Raw genomic sequence first — 17,036 nt, forward strand, 5'->3', positions numbered from 1 at the left:
AAGCGACTGGGCCAAAGCCGAATGGACGCTCAGCTGTGGATGTGTCTGGTGGTGAAAGGAAAGTCCAATGCTGTAAAGACTTTTTCTCCATAGGAACCTGGAATGTAAGATCCATGAATCAAGGAAAGCTGGGCGTGGTCAAACAAGAGATGACAAGACTGAACATCAACATCTTAGGAATCAGGGAACTAAAATGGACAGGAATGGGTGAATTTAATTCAGATGACCATCAGGTATACTACTGTGGGCAAGAATCCCTCAGAAGAAATGGAGTAGCCTTCATAGTCAATAAAGAGTAGGAAAAGCAATACTGGGATACTATGAAGGCTACTCCATTTCTTCTGAGGGATTCTTGCCCACAGTAGTATACATATACATATACATATACATATACATATACATATACATATACATATACATATACATATACATATACTGTATATATATATATATATATATATATATATATATATATATATATATATATATATATATATATATATATATATATATATATATATATATATATATGGATCCTTGGTTTTTCGGGTTTTTCCCCGCGTAGAATTAAAGGTGTAGGCGCAACGTTTCGATGGAATCCCATCCATCATCATCAGGCTTCTGTTTCCTTCTTCTGGGAGAAGCATGTGGCTGTTTGTTCCTCTTTTTTAAACTGCCAGAGGGGGTGTGTTCTGTGGAGGTGTGCTCTGATTGGGTAGGGGACCAAGTGTGTTCTGATTGGGTGGGAGTGTGTTTTGAATGGTGGGGGTGTTCTGATTGGGTGGGGGTGTGTTCTGAGTGGATGGGCTGGTCTCAGCTGCCAGCTCCAGACCTGAGCTGGTGAGTTGTGCTGCTTTTGTTCGGCTTCGTGTTTGTGGTGGTGCCATGTTTTTATAGTGGGTGTCAGTTTGCTTATTGTGTGGTTTGGAGGGGTTTAAAGTGGCTGATGTTGCAGCTGTAGTTAGGTTTCTGTTTTGTGGTTGTGTGTCTTTATCGTTGTGGGTTCGGATTTGCTTTTTGAATGGTTGTGTGGTGGTGATGTCATGTGATGTTATCATGAGTTTGGGTCTGGTATCATTCTTGGTGGTTGGGCTTCGTCTGTCAATCAAGGCGGGTTTCCAAATGGCTGGTAGACGAGAGGTATCATCTCGTTTATTCATGCTGTGGGGGCGTTTTTCTATCTCAATGGCTTCTCTGATTATTCTGTTGTTAAACTGTTCAATTTTGGCAATAGTTTTGGTTTTTTTAAAATCAATTTCATGTCCCGTGGCTTCAAAGTGTTGGACCAGGGATGAAGTTTGTTCTCCCTCTCAGAAAGGGAGAACAAACTTCATCCCTGGTCCAACACTTTGAAGCCACGGGACATGAAATTGATTTTAAAAAAACCAAAACTATTGCCAAAATTGAACAGTTTAACAACAGAATAATCAGAGAAGCCATTGAGATAGAAAAACGCCCCCACAGCATGAATAAACGAGATGATACCTCTCGTCTACCAGCCATTTGGAAACCCGCCTTGATTGACAGACGAAGCCCAACCACCAAGAATGATACCAGACCCAAACTCATGATAACATCACATGACATCACCACCACACAACCATTCAAAAAGCAAATCCGAACCCACAACGATAAAGACACACAACCACAAAACAGAAACCTAACTACAGCTGCAACATCAGCCACTTTAAACCCCTCCAAACCACACAATAAGCAAACTGACACCCACTATAAAAACATGGCACCACCACAAACACGAAGCCGAACAAAAGCAGCACAACTCACCAGCTCAGGTCTGGAGCTGGCAGCTGAGACCAGCCCATCCACTCAGAACACACCCCCACCCAATCAGAACACCCCCACCATTCAAAACACACTCCCACCCAATCAGAACACACTTGGTCCCCTACCCAATCAGAGCACACCTCCACAGAACACACCCCCTCTGGCAGTTTAAAAAAGAGGAACAAACAGCCACATGCTTCTCCCAGAAGAAGGAAACAGAAGCCTGATGATGATGGATGGGATTCCATCGAAACGTTGCGCCTACACCTTTAATTCTACGCGGGGAAAAACCCGAAAAACCAAGGATCCACATACAGGCACCCGCGAAAACCTCAGAAAACATATATATATATATATATATATATATATATATATATATATATATATATATATATATATATATATATATATATATATATATATATATATATATATATATATATATATATATATATATATATATATATATATTAGGAAGTGGGGTAGCTGGATCTTCTTTATATTGTTATAGAATTTTAGCTTTGGTGGGGTTATTTGCAATTTTTGTGTCTGAAAAATTACATAAAGTAGGGATAAATGATACTTTTAGCTTGTGCAATAATTTTAAACAGTACTGTAATTGTAAATTAATTTAGAAGCAAAAACTGAAGTACTACCAAATCTTCCATTGTTGCCAGATTTCTAGCTTTCAGGATAGGAGCTATGAATGCATAATTTGGCTATTTCCTTTTTAAAGTCTTCCTTCACTGAAGACAATGGGCAAAATTGGCTAGCTCAGCTCAAACTAGTGCAAATCCTTGCTTCTTGGGATAGGGCTGGTTGGGATATGGAGGATGGTGGAACTGTGAAGACAATGATTTGGTGATAATGCATAAGCTTTATCCCAGGTTTGATTTGTGATCTTCTCTTGGAAGATTCTTGTGTGACCTCCTGTAGAACTATTGTCAGTCAGTATAGACCATACTTAGTTACATGAATCAATGATAAAACAACTTCCTGTGTTTCTACAGCAGGACTTTTGTTCTTGCTTGTCCTTGCATCAGAAGTGCTTAACTGATCCATTACCATGAGCGCAACACTTTTCCTTGGTGAAGCTTGCCTATTCTGAAAGAGTCACTGACCTGGAACTGTCTTCCACTAATCAGTTGGGGGGAGCATGATTTTGCCTTGTATTTAAACAGGATGTGTTAATGATTCAACAGTCACTAATGCAGAAATGATACAGTAACCTCCTTTTGGCAGGGCCTGCCTATTGCAATATTGCTTCCTTCCAGCAAGGAAGCTCAGTTGTTTGTAAAAGATGTGTATACAATTTATCTTTAGATAGAAACCAAGATGGTAATTTTTGATTTCCTCTATGAGACATAAATTAGTATAGTAAAGCATTTAGCACAAAAAGATCCAACATCTACTGTATATGTGGGCTTGAAAAGTCTCCTTTGTGAAATAAAGTGAAGTGAGGCAAGTTAAGTTAAAGCAAGGTAAGGTAGAACCGGTAGCTAATTTTTTGTTGCCCAGGCCCAGAAAGGACTTCCGGAAGTGGCATCCACACAGAGAACCAGTTATTCACATATCTGAATACCACCACTGGCCCAGGCAATCACCAGGAGTGAACCCTGACTTGAAGGCACAGAAGGAAGGAAGGAAGGAAGGAAGGAAGGAAGGAAGGAAGGAAGGAAGGAAGGAAGGAAGGCATAAGATAGTCACTTAACCTTGTCTCTGTATCAGGCCCTGTTTAGGGTTAGGGTTAAATTAAATTAATTTTTTTGTCTGCAGCTAAAACATGGAAACTTAATCAAGGCTCTTAGTTCAAGTGCTTTGTTCACCAGCTGATCTGACCGGTATTTTCTCTGAGCATGTCTACCAAGGCTGAACCCAATCCTTGTTCTTACAGCAATATATTGTTGTGATCCTGGGCAAAGGAATATTTTGAGGGACTGATAATGGTCAATCAATCAAATTTTTATTCAGTCATAAGCATTACTGACTAGGATGTAAAGTAGGAATTGAGAATATTTTTCTATTTAATAGAATTTTTGAGAGATGACAGGTAATACAGTGAAAGAGGAAATCACAGAATTCTTAGCCAGTGAGGACATTGCTGAGAATAAATGAGGTAGGGATTCATGCATTTGGAGGGTGGTACCAATAGTAATAGGTGCCCTGGGTGCGATCCCAAAACAAGTGGAACACCATTTCAATGCCATTGGCATTGACAAATTCACCCAGTCAATTGCAAAAGGCTGCTTTACTTGGAACAGCTTACATCTTGTGATGATATTGTAACACCATCAAACATCCACATCTGCCTATCCCAGGTCTTTGGGAAGAACCTGATAGCTAAACAAAAAATGCCAAATCCAGTCTGAACATCTGGCTGACTGAGAGATGAACCGTAATGATAATAGTGATGATGAAATTACTAATAAAACTAAATACAAGCAGCTGCCAAAACATCTGCCAATGTTACATTGGACAGGTCTAAAAACCATATTTACTTAGTTAAGGATATTGTTTCTTAATTGTTCTTATCTAAATAGGCTTCCCACTATTGAATCATTACAAAAACATTAATTGAATTTTTAAAAATCTGGCCTATGGGTCACAGAATCTCTTTTATTGGTTAGAACTCCACAAATCTTTCTGTTTTTGTTTTGTGGGTCTTTTTAAAGGACTTATAAAGGCTTATGCACCCAATTCCTCTTTTAGCCCACCAACACTCTTCCACAGAAATATCCTTAAAGTCAAGATTGTATCCACAGCCACCGTCTTGTACACTTGTCGAGAAGAAGGTTAGGAGTACATAAGTAAGTTGGAGAAATACCATCAAGGAAATTAACACTTGGGCAATTCCATCATTAGGTACCCTGCTGGAATAGTGGACTGGATTCAAGCTGAATTAAAAGTTTTAAATAGGAAGAACAGAAAAATCATGACAATGAACTTTCATCATGCAGTAATGTTGACAGATTCTACTTACCAAGGAAAATTGATGGGTATGGAATGTTTCAAGTACACATAAAGTTCAAGAAGAAAAAAGATTGGAATGATATCTGAAGGACGTGAAGAAGATCCACTGAAGCTAGTACATCATGAAGGCTTATTGAATACCCCAGAACTGTTACTAGCTTACAGGAAAGACCAAATAAAGAAGAGAAAGGAGACATGGCAAGGCAAAACACTACATGGCTAGTAAATTAAAAAGCTAGCAGACAGAGCAGATAACAACAAGACACAGGAATGGCTAAAAGTAGCAAAATTGAAGAAGAAAAACCAAATGGGCAAATGTGGGCTGGAGAAGACCAAGCCTTAAGAACAAATGCATATAAAGCTGGAACTGAGAAGGCAAACAACAAATGTCACCTCTGCAAAGAAGCTGAAGAAACAGTGGACCATCCAATTAGCTGTTGCAAGAAAACTGCATAGACTGCAAATAATGCCAAACAAAATCACTACCAATTGCAAAAGGCAGCTTTATTTGGAACAACTTAATCCTTCAACGATACCTTTAACACCATCAGACAACAACATTTGTCTATTCCAGGTCCTCGTGAAGATGATAAAAATGCAAAATCCAATCTAAACCTTAGGCTGACTGTGTGACCAACAATATTGCACCAAAAAATCTGAAAAAGCACTTAAAAACAATAGAAATGGAGAGAATGTCAAGTCATCAATTGCCAAAATGTTCATTACTTGGAATAACACATGTATCATGAGAATCTTGCAGAGTCACTTGCTGAGATGGGTGGCTATAAATAAATAAAATATCTTCATTGTAGATGTTTGGAAAGGATCTTTGGAAGTCAAAAGTAGCAAATCCAGTTAGAACTATTGGTAAATTGTATAAATAACAATACATAACAACAACAACAACAACTATATAATATAAACAAATGAAAACACTAATTTAAAATGATTAAGGCACCTCTTAACTCCTTGACCAAATGAAACAAAGTCATCGCTATCAGCTCCTCTAGCATCCTGGATCCAGTGCTCAAGAGAAAGGTCAGGTCATCAAAGCCTTCTGGAAAACCAGCAGAATCAGGGTCATCTACGATAAGTCTCAGGGGAGAGATTGTTCCACAGGACAGGCTTCATAGCAGAAATGGCATACATCCTGGGTCCCATTAGATGACCTTGTTTCAATAAACCCTTAAGAAATGAAGGACACAACCTGGCACCTCCCTCGGTGTGTTAGGCTGCAGCAGTCCTTCCAGCCTAATATGAATGACCCCAAAGCAACAGGCTGAAAAGACTTAAGATTCAAATTATAGTCTTACTTACTAGGAAGTAAGCCTGTTGAACTGAATAAGATTTTATTTCTGAGTAAACATGTTCAATCTTGGTCTGTAAATCTTTCAGCACTCTTACTGCCAAACAAATGTTAGCAATGATGGAAAATATTTGGAAAAGGTCATTGATGTGGAAAAGGGGCCAATGGAAGCAAGTAGGAAGTCAGGAAACAAAAATGAAGGATAGCAACACAGCTGTCCTGTATATGAGTAAAATTTTAGTCAGTAGGAAAAAGTGTATACCAGGCAATAAAACAAAATAATTATGGCTTCAACTGAGTGAATCTGTTCCCTCCACTAGAATATTCTGAGTAAAATTTCATATGCCTATTAAACATTTTGGCAGTAATTGGGTTTTTGGTATTAGCAGGGGGTCAATCAGTTTGCTGAAGTAATTGTTGCAACTGTTAAAGCTTAACATGACAAAAGAAGCAACAGTCTGATCTGGACTCAAAACCTTTATGAGGAAAGGAAAGAAAAAAAAGAAGCAATTTAGCCAATCATGTGAAGGGCTGGAGGGATTCTGGAAGAAGGCAGCAGAGACGGTATTAAAAATGTTTGGCAAGGCATGTCATCCAAGAGGAAAGGTTAAGATAACTTGGCGTCCCTTGCCAAGTTCAGAAGAAGAACGCACGGGGCCGCGAGAACAGGAAGCATAAAGGAATGTCATAAAGAGGACAAGGATCAATTATTCTCATTAGTCAATGAGGGTGGAACAAATATAATTGGACTGAGAAGAAAGAGATGTTTTAGGGTAAATATTCAGCAGGGCTGTACTAGGCTTGTTCCACAAAGAGGTAAATTGCCAGAGGCTGTTGTATAACTGCCTGAGCCAGAATTATGCAGAGCAGAGCCCACATTTTCAGGAATAGTTATAGAATAATTAAACCAATCCTGTCACTGAATGAGGAGCTGAGTGAAGTTCTAATACAAGTAGCTCTGAAAGTCTAACTAAAGCAGATTCTCCAGGAGACACATGTTTAAGTTAGGTTTGATGTCAAAAAGCTGTAATGCTATTTTTTCAAAATTAATTATGCTCTTCATCCCAATATGGCTAGTTCTAAAAATGATTTTCTTACCCAAATATTGTGCTTTACAAATTCAGCACAATATAATTATTGTTCTAAGTTGTTCTATCTAATTCTAGATAGAATTTGGAGTAAAAGAATCACGGTTGTAAACAGAAAGATGCTTAAGCTCAATGAAATTAAAGGACCAGGGAACATAACTTTGTGCTTGATTATGACTTATTTGTGACTGAAGTGTTTTGTGACATTCTGATACCCAAATCAAAAAATTTAACTTATGCTTCATGGCAGTATAGTATGCACATAAAATATATGTAAGGATAAATTAAATAATTAGCAGTGTGGTCCTTCAATTATATTTTGAATAGTGTCTTGTTGAAAAATTCTCCTGAAGCTTTCTCATTTTATTTGATGAAAAAGAAAGCTGCTGTCAAAATTTGTTTAAAGAAGACAATTTCACAGAAATTCTCAAGAAAGAAGTATGGTGTATACTTGGTTTGAGTTAATGTAGGAGATGTGGCCAAGTGATAAATCTCTCTCCAGTGGTATGAAATTTTTCTGGCAACCTAAACTTCAATAACACTCTAGGGAGGACATTACAAGAGAAATTTTCCTGTTGATAATGCAATCCTACTGTTGCTAAACTATCAGATAATTTCCCTTCTTTCTGAAGAACTTCAAATAAGCCACCTACCAAGATTATCTGCCCAGAAATTTTGTGAAGAACTTTGAAAGAACAGCTAAATTCTGTTCCCTTGTTTTCCCTAATGAGAAGGTTTAGATAATTATTATTTCAATGTGATTAGCCCTTTATTTCTGATTTTGTATTATTATTGGTCTTCTTTCAAGCTTTGTGATTAAGTTTGTTTACTGAAACGGGGTAAAAATAAACAACAGTTTAAAGAATTTCAAGTACAGAATTGTAATTGGTTCCAGAATTCAGCTCATTAACAAGTTGAAGTACATGTGTGCTTGTTAACATTAGCAGACAATGTGAAATACAGAGGTTGTATAATTTTATCTAAAATCTTGTTCATCTACATATTCTTTGAGGATTTCCAGAATTTAAAAAAAAAAAAACCAGACTGTTATTGGTACTTCTAATAAAGAATTATTTCAGAATTAAAGGGAAAACAATGCTAAAATCAATAAGGATTTGTTGAAACATAACCTACACACCAGAAAACGAAACCCTTAAAAGAAAACCATAGAAAACAAAGATGGTATGTATTGCTATGCTACTAGTTTTGCACATTAGTTGTTCATAGGAAAAGAAAACTGAGAAATAAAGGAGTCAAATGAAACAGCATGAAATAAATCAAATATGACTGACAAAACACTAAAAAGAAACAAGTTTTTTAAAAGATGAAGAAAAGTTGCATTATTTTGTTTTGGTTTCCACTTGATTTGGGCAGTTTGTTATATTTATTAGTCTCCTAATTAGTCCCAGGCTTTATTTTATGTAATTGAAAACACCAATTCTGGAGAGATAATGTGTACTATAAATCATTTATTTATTAAATTTATATGGCCCATAAGAAGTGGGGAAAAAAGCCAAGGAATATAATGTATATGTAAATAACTGGCAGTAAGAATACATAGACCAGCAACCCTATTCAGATTAGCTTGTATCCAGTGAACTATGAGCTGAATTCCATTTTCACATGCCCCTTTCCAAGTATGTGTTGAAATGCCCCCTATGACCACAATAATGATTACTACTATATACAACAACTTGAAAAAATTTTTAAAATGACAATTTTATAAAAGTATGAAATTATAAACTAAGAAACCATTAAAGTCATATTAAAAAGTGAAATCTTTAAATCAGCAACAATCAATCATTAAAGGCCCTAAATTCTGAATAAAGAAATAACACTTTAAGCGGGAACAAATTAACATGCCAACAGGGCTTGCCTTGATAAACCTGAAAAGCCAAAGACATCATTGAGAAGGCTTTTACACCTTTCATTGCTGCTCTGGAGATTACTCTTGGGCATGTTCAGTCCCCTACCCTGTTCCCCTAGTTCTTAAAGGCTGACTGGCACATAGCTGAAAAGGGCTTCCAAGAGTACATTAGCCAATGAAGGCCTTGTAAGTCAGCAGCAATAGCTTAACTAGAATGGTGAACATCATGTTATAAAACTTTGATCGTGCATGTTGTTCAGTAAGCGAGTGGTGGCATTCTGCATAAACTGAACATTGCAGAACATCACGTTCTGCGTCATAAATGCAAGACTGGCTGCAGACATTTTATTGCCCTAGGCAAAGTCATAATATTGTTCTCTCTGTGATGTATGTTGTTGTTGTTAGTTGCGAAGTCATGTCCGACCCATCGTGACCCCATGGAGAACGTTCCTCCAGGCCTTCCTGTCCTCTACCATCTTCTGGAGTCCATTTAAGCTCATGCCTACTGCTTCAGTGACTCCATCCAGCCACCTCATTCTCTGTTGTCCCCTTCTTCTCTTGCCCTCAATCTTTCCCAGCATTAGGCTCTTCTCCAGTGAGTCCTTCCTTCTCATTAGGTGGCCAAAGTGTTTGAGTTTCAACTTCAGGATCTGGCCTTCTAAAGAGCAGTCAGGGTTGATCTCCTCTAGGACGACCGGTTTGAACGCCTTGCAGTCCAAGGGACTCGCAGGAGTCTTCTCCAGCACCATAGTTCAAAGGCCTCAATTCTTTGGCGCTCAGCCTTTTTTTATGGTCCAGCTTTCACTGCCATACATTGCAACTGGGAAGACCATAGCCTTGACTATATGCTCTTTTGTTGACAGGGTGATATCTCTGCTTTTTAGTGTGCTGTCTAGATTTGCCATGGTTTTCCTCCCTAGGAGCAAGCATCTTTTAATTTCTTGGCTGCAGTCCCCATCTGTGGTGATCTTGGAGCCCAGGAAAATAAAATCTGTAACTACCTCCATTTCTTCCCTATCTATTTGCCAGGAATTGAGAGGGCTGGATGCCATGATCTTGGTTTTCTTGTTGAGTTTCAAGCCCACTTTTGCACTCTCATTCTTCACCTGCATCAAGAGGCTCTTTAGTTCTTCTTCACTTTCTGCCATTAGAGTGGTATCATCTTAGGTTGTTGATATTTCTCCCAGCAGGCTTAATTCAAATTTTTGATTCATCGAGCCCTGCCTTTCTCATGATGTGCTCTGCATACAAATTAAATAGGCAGGGTGACAGTATACAGCCTTGCTGGACTCCTTTCCCAATTTTGAACCAATCAGTGGTTCCGTGTCCAGTTCTCACTGTTGCTTCTTGATCCGCATATAGGTTTCTCAAAAAACAAATAAGATGGTCTGGTACGCCCATTTCTTTGCCACAGTTTGTTGTGATCCACACAATCAAAGGCTGTAGCATAGTCAATGAAGTAGAAGTAGATGTTTTTCTGGAACTCCCTAGCTTTCTCCATGGACCAGCATATATTGGCAATTTGATCTCTAGTTCCTCTGCCTCTTTGAAATCCTGCTTGTACTTCTGGTAGTTCTTGATCCACATACTGCTGGAGTCTAGCTTGTAGGATTTTAAGCATAACTTTACTAGCATGAGAAATGAGTGCAATGGTGTGATAGTTTGAACATTCTTTGGCACTGCCTTTCTTTGGAATTGGAATGTAAACTGATCTTTTCCAATCCTGTGGCTACTGTTGAGTTTTCCAAATTTGCTGGCAAATTGAGTGTAGCACTTTTACTGTATCGTCTTTTAAGGTTTTGAATACCTCAGCTGGAATACTGTTACCTCCACTAGCTTTGTGTTGCTCAGCTTTCCTAAGGCCCACTTCACTTAACATTCTGGGATGTCTGGCTCGAGGTCAGTGACCACCACACCGTGGTTATCAGGGACGTTAAGCTCATCCTTGTATAGTTCTTCTGTGTAATTTTGCCACCTCTTCTTAATCTCTTCTGCCTCTGTTAGGTCCCTTCCATTTTGGTCCTTTATCATGCCCATCTTTGCACAAAACGTTCCCTTCATCTCTCCAATTTTCTTGAAAAGATCTCTGGTCTTCCCTATTCTATTGTTTTCTTCTATTTCTTTGCACTGTTCATTTAAGAAGGCATTCTTATCTCTTCTAACTATTCTCTGAAATTCTGTATTCAATTGGGTGTATCTTTCTTTTTCTCCCTTGCCTTTTGCTTCCCTCCTGTCCTCAGCTATTTGCCAAGCTTCCTCAGACAGCCATTTTGCTTTCTTGCATTTCTTTTTCTTTGGGATGGTTTTAGTTACTACCTCTTGTACAATGTTGCGAACCTCCGTCCATAGATCTTCAGGCACTCTGTCTATCAGATCTAATTCCTTAAATCTATTTGCCACCTCTACTGTATATTCATCAGGGATATGATTTAGTTCATACCTGAGTGGCCTGGTGCTTTTCCCTACTTTCTTCAGTTTAAGCCTAAACTTTGCAATGAGAAGCTCATGGTCTGAGCCACAGTCAGCTCCTGGTCTTGTATAGAGCTTCTCTATCTTTGGCTGCAGAGCACATATTCAATCTGATTTCTGTGTTGACCATCTGGTAATGTCCATGTGTGGAGCCATCTCTTGGGTTGTTGGAAAAGAGTGTTTGCTATGACCAGCGTATTCTCTTGACAAAATTCTGTCAGCCTGTGCCCTGCTTCATTTTGTAATCCAAGGTCAAACTTGCCTGTTATTCCAGTTATCTTTTGGCTTCCCACTTTAGCATTCCAATCCATGATGATAAGGACATTATTTTTTGGTGTTAGTTCTATAAGGTGCTGTAAGGCTTCACAGAACCAGTCAATTTCATCCTCTTCAGCACCGGTGGTTGGGGCATAGACTTGGACTACTGTGATATTGAATGGTTTGCCTTAGATTCGAACTGAGATCATTCTGTCATTTGGGGGATTGTATCCCAGTATTGCTTTTCCTACTCTTTATTGTCTATGAAATGGCTACTCCATTTCTTCTGAGGGATTCTTGCCCGCAGTAGTATACCTGATCGTCATCTGAATTCACCCATTCCTGTCCATTTTAGTTCCCTGATTCCTAAGATGTCGATGTTCAGTCTTTTCATCTCTTGTTTGACCACATCCAGCTTTTCTTGATTCATGGATCTTACATTCCATGTTCCTATGGAGAAAAAATCTTTACAGCATCGGACTTTCCTTTCACCACCAGACACATCCACAGCTGAGCATCCATTTGGCTTTGGCCCAGTCACTTCATTCTTTCTGGCACTACTAGTACTAGCCCTCTGCTCTTTCCCAGTAGCATATTGGATGCCTTCCAACCTGAGGGGCTCATCTTCCAGCGTCATATCTTTTTCCCTTTTGGTACTGTCTATGGGGTTTTCATGGCAAAGATACTGGAGTGGGTTGCCATTTCCTTCTTCAGTGGATCACATTTTGTCAGAACTCTCTGCTATGACCTGTCCATCTTGGGTGGCTGTGCATGGCATAGCTCATAGCTTCATTGAATTATGCAAGCCCCTTTGCCACAACAAGGCAGTAGTCCATGAAGGAGCTGTGATGGGTATCTTTTGCCTTTGATAGGAATTCTAAAAGAAAACACCCCACCTTCCTGCTTCTTAATTATATTTAACCCTTGAGCAGGCACATTGGCTCATAGAGTGTAGAGTTACTGCTTTTCACACCTTTCATTATGTTTTTTTTGGAAAACCTTTCATTTTTTGTCACCCTTCACCTCCCAAGTCATGGCCTCACTAGGTCAATACCTACTTTGCCTTAGCCCATGGCTGGCCCTGAATAAGTGGAAATGATATTTTCAAAATGACTGGAATGATTGGAATCCAACAGTCATTTATCTGTTTCTTCTTCTCAGATAATGGTGAGGAAACTCCTGATGTAATTCAAGACTACCTGCACCTAATCAGATTGAATTTGCACATCTGGAAAGTCTCTGCACACTTAAGATTCTCTATGGATTTTTCTTCTTCTCATGGCTAAAAGGAACTTCTGTACCTTCTTTGGACAATAGAATGTATTCTTGGTGGAAAGCACAAGCTAAAATATGTTTTGCTCATACTAAAATATTTTGGAGCTAAATCATTATTACTTTAATCCATAATTCAGTGCAAGAAATCCTAGATGTTCCTTTCATTTTTTTATGCCAGTAATATATATACTCCTATATAGGAGGCGATTATCCTGAAATCAGAGTCTGAAAGTAATAAATTTATGACTCATAAGTCTAGGGGGTGTGGTAACATTTGAATTTGGGGCTTTACGGACTACACTTAGAGGCAGTTGATTATATCAGGTCTTGGTAGCTTTGTCCCCCCTTTTTAATATAAAAAGTCTAGTCATCCGAAGAGTTCTGTGGGTGGCAGCATTAGGGGTAATCAAACATTCTGTCCAGTGTTTCTTGGAAGTTCATTTGCCTTTTGTTTATATTACATTTAAGCATTAGTAAGTTTTTAATCTTCAGCAACATCATCAAAAAGTCCAGTCAGTTCTCATTACCTTGCCATAATTCAGCTTGTTATCTGCAATGGTCTATCCAAACATATTTGGTTCACCACAAGGAAGCTTATTCCATCTGTCAGATAGGAAGCTACTGGCTGTGGAGATTGGCATTATCTGTCAAGTTCAAAAGAACAGCATAAATGATGGGAAAGATGAAATTATAAGAAAAATGTGAATTAAAAGCAACCCTAACTACTCCAGAACTCTTGCCTGCCCTTGTGGTTGCCACTCCTTGTATTATCCCTAAGGGCCAAACAGATGTGATCCTGATTGCATGGATGCAATTTGTGAGTAGATTGTAGCTGTCACTTATATGTTCACAACCATACATGTTGGCCCTCAGAAAAATAGAATGTTGTAGTTACAAATTACAGTGCAGAAATGAAAAATAGTTTTGTTTAGCATTCCAAACTAAAAAAAATATAACTGTGTTGAATAAGGAGAAGGAACATGCAAAATGAAAGGAAAAGGGGAGAGAGATGGACACATGTTCCAAGAAATTATTATAATAATTTTGAGCAACATAACTGTATGTTATAGACTGATTAGGTAAAGAAAAAGTTTTTTTATTTTATTTCATTTATATTGTTGTTCACTTGCCAAGCAACTCTGAGTTTTAAACAAAATTAAAACCAACCAAAGGAATATAAATAATAGAAGTTCAGAAAAGAAAAAAAAGTGACCATAAGGAAATACATATAAGCACTGGTAGACTAAAAATGCAAGACCATATGGAAAGAGATACACAGAGAGAAGAAAGCAGATATCAGAGCATATTTTAAAATGTGCTTTAAAGAAAGAAGGAGAAGAAGCAGCAGATATCAGAAAAATGGGGAAATAGGATTAAAAAAATTAATGAAGTATAGCAAAGAGGAAAGTATTGGCAAAGGAAAGATGATAACTGACAACACAAATTAAAAGGAAGAAGGAGCAAAGATTTAAAAATATAAAGAAGTTGCTTAAAGTGGATCTATAAAGGAATAGATGTCACTGAATGTTACAAAACAGAAAGGGGTACAAAACACAAAATGTAGAAAAATGAAACTGCCAATAAATAAATTTTTGAGTAATATTTAAAACTGAAAAATGGCAAATTGTTGCAATACATTTGGTTTTAATAAATAGTGCAAAAGAGTAATAAAAAACCCCTCATTAGATCCAGTACCTGAAGGTATACATGAAGGAGACTGAATCAAAATCTCAGGTTAGCTAAGAAAATTTTCCAGCAGCTGATGGCAAAGCTGTAGGAGGTGTAATTAATAGTAACTGTCTCACCCATCCCTTGACAGCTGCTTGTGAATATTGTTCCAAAATGGTATGCTGAAGCTTTTTCATTGCATTGCATGTATATTCCACCTTTGCTTGTAAAGCTCAAGATAACATGCTCAAGAAGAACCACTCTAACAAACATAAGATTTGGTTGCTTACGTTTAGCATATCTGTTTGATCATATCCTTTCAGCCCATAGAAAGATGATTGTGCACAGGACTGGAAAGTTTCGAACTTGCAACTTAATGTAGCTTGTGGACTTTTCACTTTCCTATCTGGCTGTAAGCTCATTTGAGAATCCAACTCTTCCCTCCAAGTAACCCGCCCCTTGCCTCTATTGTCTTTTCCTGAGTGATGACTCCTTCCACACAGAGTTTGTCTGTGGCTCATCATCAGTGCTCTGTCCTATCTCATTCATCACCATTCCTTAAACTTGGAAGGGGATTTGACTCCTTGGCCACTGCAACATCTGAGATGGATGGGACATTTTTAGATGCGCAAGAGAAATAGGATGCATCTGCCTTTATTTATTTATTTATTTATTTATTTATTTATTTATTTATTTATTTATTTATTTATTTAATTTAATTTGTATACCGCCCTTCTCCCGAAGGACTCAGGGCGGTGAACAGGGCAATAAATACCAAAATACAAAAATTAAAAACAGATTAAACCATAGTGCCCAAATACAATAAATAAATTACTTAAAAACAATAATTAAAGCCCAAACCCATCAGACCAGGCTGGCTTGTTCAAACAAATAGGTTTTTAGATCACGTCGGAAGGAGCGAAGGTCGGGAGCCATCCAGAGCTCCACCGGTAAACGGTTCCACAGGTCAGGCACACCCACAGAGTGCATTCTCTGACTGGTGGCACCCTGAGGAGGCCCTCTCTGTGGGAACGCACTGGGCGGAGGGAAGTTGATGCCGGCTGCAGGTGCTCCCTAAGGTCACTGTTATCAGTTTCTGGCTCCTGCTGGATTTGTAATGTTCTTGAGAAGACTGAAAGAGAAAAGTAAGTGGCACGCTGAGGGAAGGATCTGAAATTTAGTTCAGATATGTCTCCAGAGACTAGTCATGACAGAACTTACAGCACAAGCATTTGGAAGGGGGCCACTGAAAACAACTTGTCCTCATTCCAGTTGAGCAACTGCTAGCCGGAGTTTTTTCAGCGTGGGCCGTTTAGGGACAAGATGAGAAAAGAGAGAATGACACTAAGAAGGAGGGGAAAAAAACCCCCTCTCCCTTCTTAAATAAGATTCTGGAAGATTGTTCAGCATGCATTCATATTTTTATTTAAAGGCAGTTCCCATTCCCCTTATCCATTTCCAATTTTCCCATCTCTATTCACAGGAGAGAATGGAAAGAAAGTGCAAGTCACAGAAATTCTATTTATCGTACAGTATCTGACAGTTAATAGAAGGAAACTGATAAAAGACATAGCTGTCCCTAGTTAGACACATCTGCCACAAAATAGCCTACACTACAGGCTAAAAAAGTGCATTGCTAAAAATCTTTTTATCTCAGCGTTCATTGATTTAAATAAGAGTGCAAAGGGAGTAAATTATATGCATATTTACTCTGGAAAGAACCTGAGCAAAAGCTGTGAAGTATTTGTAAGTTTGGCATTGATTACTATTTAGACGGAAGAGGTGCTCCACCCCCATATTTCAATGAACAAAGTTCAACTGGGGTGACTACTTTAGAATGAAGCATGCCACAGTTGTGCCAGTCACTCAGGTTTTCTGTATCCTGCGACTGACAAGGATTGGAATCACATCCGGTATCTATCAGGAGCGCCAAATTGTACAGAGAAGAGCAGGTTGGTACAGAAGTAGGTTGACTAAAGGACAGGATGAGGGTAACCAATGAAAAATAGGCTGATCAAGTGATTTGCATGCTATTATTTTGCATAATTCTGACAGTCAAGGACTGAAAGTACACTCCCTGCTTTGGGAAAAATCAGTTCCTTGTGTCTTTGACTTCTGAATGTTATTGACCATTGTCCACTGTTTTAAACTCAAAATAAGAACCAGAAGCACATTTAGCAAAAAAAAATTGAGGTTCTCATGACACTGAATTTTATGTTACATATATATTTTGAGCTTTGTTTTGACCCTACACAAAACTGCCTTTTCAAATACATTTAAGCATAAGTAAAGGTAAAAGTTCCCCCGCACATGTGTGCTAGTTGTTTCCAACTCTAGGGGCCGGTGCTCG

At 38.4% G+C, this 17,036-nt stretch overlaps 1 protein-coding gene across 7 annotated transcripts in view; it reads right to left on the reverse strand.

Moving 5' to 3' along the window:
- Positions 1-17,036, reverse strand: part of DIO3 (iodothyronine deiodinase 3) — a 121,139-nt gene that overhangs the window by 58,149 nt on the left and 45,954 nt on the right. For 5 of the 7 annotated variants that reach the window (XR_014492199.1, XR_014492200.1, XR_014492201.1 and 2 more), the window contains exon 1: positions 13,546-13,667. The exons of the other annotated variants lie outside the window; for them this stretch is intronic. The gene's annotated coding sequence lies outside the window, so the exon portion shown is untranslated. Of the gene's footprint in view, positions 1-13,545; positions 13,668-17,036 lie in introns of those variants that run through there. 7 annotated transcript variants of the gene reach the window in all.

Source organism: Vipera ursinii (genome assembly GCF_947247035.1).
Source record: "Vipera ursinii genome assembly, chromosome: 1".
NCBI lineage: Eukaryota > Metazoa > Chordata > Lepidosauria > Squamata > Viperidae > Vipera > Vipera ursinii.